Below are 3,720 nucleotides of genomic sequence, written 5' to 3'. Positions count from 1 at the left end.
TCAATCGATCATTACTCGATGCGCGCGTCAGGTTTGCTAAAACATAACCTTAAATGCCAGTATGTCTTTTATCTTTTATTCAATATCCTGTTTTTGCCTTTTAACTCAGTAAATGTGTGAGTATTGGTGGGTTTTATTCTAAAACGACTTTTCTAGACTTCTTTTTTTATAAAAGGATATAAAAGTAGAATTATAGGTTATTTTGGTCTACTGTACGTCAACATCCGTCATTTGCGTGGTTTTAGTGTCCTCGTTGGAGCGCTTGCTAGATTGGGTCAATAGCCTACATTTAACACTTGAATCATTAAATGACTCTCATACGTAACAAAGCTTCTTATTAATTTAGGTCAGCTAGAAAGTGCGTTACTGCTTCGATGAAACTCTTGTAAGAGATGAACAGGACAGGTGGATGGTCAGAAGCGTCCACTGCACGAACTCTGATGGTGTAGTTCATGTAATAGGCTACAGTGTTTCCTAAACTAATTTACAGTAGCCTATGTTATCTAACCTCTCAGCCCTAAGACTCAACCCTTTAGTGAACATCAACCAAAACGACGTTCCTCCCCATATTAGACTGGATATCATGTCATTAATATCATAAACAGACTCACTAAGTAGGCGAGTGTCATCATCCATGTCACTGTAAAAAACTGCACACATTAGGCCTATTTTGTTGCCTTTTTTATTAAGGGAACCAGAAAAAATCTATTAGTCATCTATTTCTTATTTTACTTTATTAGTTTATTTTTCATAGGTTTAACAGACATAGGACCATAGGACATAGCCTATCATTGATACAGCCTACTATTTTAGTTTTTATTAATATTTTGAATGAATATATATATAGAGAGAGAGAGAGAGACTATATTCATCAATCCAACATTAACTGTTCAAACACCACCTCCTCTGCATTCTGGAAGATGTAGAGTGGTTCTATACAGCTGCAAGAAAAAGTATGGGAACCACTTGCAGAATATGTGAAAATGTGATTAACAAAATAAAAGAAATCATACAAAATGCATATTATTTTTTATTTATTACTGTCCTGAGTAATATATTTTTCATAAAAGATGTTTACATATTCAGTCAAACCAAAAATTATTCAGACATTTTGTGATATTTTTGATATATTTTTACTAGTGGGTGCAGGACACTATAGTTCATTTATGTAAGAGAGGATAGCAAAATAAAGTAAACTGTGACATTATACCCCAAAATTCTTCATACAGTGGACTACCAGTAAAGTTGATAAAAAAAATTGGAACCAAAAATTATTCAGACACTTTGGCCTGACCATGTTTTGCTTAAAGGGTTAGTTCACCCATGAAATCATGTCGTTCTACACCCGTAAGACCTTCGTTCATCGAACCGAACACCGATTCGAACAACTGATTCGAATCGAAAGATTCATAAAGATTCGAAGCAGTGTTTTGAAATTGGCCATCACTAGATATTGTTGAAAAGTCATTATTTTGTTTTTTTGGTGCACAAAAAGTATTTTTGTCACTTCATAACATTAAGGTAGAACTACTGTACTCACATAAACTGTTTTAAATATGTTTTGAGTACCTTTCTGGATCTTGAGAGGTTCGGTGACAATGCTGGCAATAGAGGCCTCACTGAGCCATCGGATTTCATCAAAAATATCTTAATTTGTGTTCCGAAGATGAACGAAGGTCTTACGGGTGTGGAACAACATGAGAGTAAGTAAAAAATGACATAATTTTCATTTTTGGGTGAACTAACCCTTTTAAGTGTCATCTGACATAATTAAGATTAATTTTTTCTGACACAATTTAACTCTGAGATCTTGTCATATTTTATTACCATTTATTTAAACTGTAGTGAATAAACTGTATTAATGAATGAAATGTTCAAGGTGTCTGAATAAATTTTGGTTTAACACAAGACAAAAAAATAGCTGAATTTATTAATATGACCCCGTTCAAAGGTTTATGAACCATTGGTTCTTAATACTGTGTGTGGTTACCTGGATGATCTACGACTGTTTTTTTTGTTTTGTGATGGTTGTTCATGAGCCCCTTGTTTGTCCTGAACAATTAAACTGAGCTCTGTTCTTCAGAAAAATCCTCCAGGTCCTGCAGATTCTTCAGTTTTCCTGCATTTTTTGCATATTTGAGCCCTTTCCAGCAGTGACTGTATGATTTTGAGATCCGTCTTTTCACTCTGAGGACAATTGAGCGACTCAAACACAACTATTAAAAAAGGTTCAAACATTCACTGATGCTCCAGAAGGAAACACGATGCATTAAGTGCCAGGGCGTGAAAACTTTTTGAATTAAAAGATCAAGGTAAATTGTATTTAATTTGTCTTCCGGGAAACATGCAAGTATCTTCTGTTGCTTCTGAAGGGCAGTAGCCTACTAAATAATAATAAAAAAAAGATATTTTAACAAAATAAGAAAAATTCATCCTGTTTAAAAGTTTTCACCCCCAGTTCTTAATGCGTCGTGTTTCCTTCTGGCGCATCAGTGAATGTTTGAACCTTTTTTAATAGTGATAACTATTGTAATGAAAATGTTTTTTTTAATAGGTCTATAAAAACTCTGTCTGAAACCTGTATACTGCACATAATGATAGCCTACTAAACATGAATCAGTATAAGCAGGAAAGAACACGACCTTCTCACTTTTCTATCAACTTCAAACATGCAATCAGCTTTTACATGGTCTACAAAGGCAAACATCATCTTTCATCATGTCAGTCTTTCATCATAGACAAAAGTAACAAATTTACTACATGAAGTAACCTTCTGCACAGAATGATAAATTGGTAAATATTAATTAAAGTAAATCATTCTCAGAGAAAATGTAAGTTTAACACAATAGGCTACATGATGATACACCTGCCCTTTCCTTACCCCCTTTCAGAGCTTTGTATTAAATTAGGTAGGATACTGTTTACTTTAACAAATGTTGACTGCAATTGAGCAGCTGGTACCTTAATTGGATGTTGATTTGTGGTATTGTGATTGATTGTGTTTATTGTCTGAGACTGTTGTGGCACTGCATGGGATCTGCCAGAGTGATAGTGTTACTGATGACTAACTGAACTCAAGGGACATTTTGCTGTTGCCTCAGGTAGCTGTGTAAAGTTTACTGTAGACATCCAAACGAATAGGTTGTGTGTGCTTAAAAATCAATAGGGCTATTATTATACAGCTCCCATATCACATAATAAATTAGTCCTATTCTTTTGCACTGCATGTAGGCTATGTAAAATGTAACAGTAGCCTTTTCAATGACTATTATACTATGTATGTAGCCAACTCTCATTTGTAAATGTAACTAATAATTACATTTCTAAGGTGGTTGACATCTTGTACATGGATAGGTATAGAGTAGACAACACGTTCTTAAAAATATTATTGTTTTAATACATAGTGGGTTTGCACGTATTATGACATAATGACACCGCACTAGAATGAGCGACATTTATTTCTACAAGCTAATTTAGCTTACGTTTGATAGACGAGAGTCACAAAATTAAATACATTCTATCTCTACATTTTGACAGACATGAGAATTTAAACACAAAGTGACTAGATTTGCATTCCTTTTGAATGATAAGTTAGCACTTTGATGATCTCTTGCCTAGAAGCACTGGCCCTTCTGCCCAGTCCGTGCGCGCGTGCGAGCACACAGTCCACATACCGCTCCCAAAAGACCTGCGCAAGCTCCATGAACATGCCTTGATGTT

This window comes from Ctenopharyngodon idella, chromosome 16, assembly GCF_019924925.1.
Source record: "Ctenopharyngodon idella isolate HZGC_01 chromosome 16, HZGC01, whole genome shotgun sequence".
NCBI classification, from domain to species: Eukaryota; Metazoa; Chordata; class Actinopteri; order Cypriniformes; family Xenocyprididae; genus Ctenopharyngodon; species Ctenopharyngodon idella.
This window is presented reverse-complemented; position numbering follows the sequence as displayed.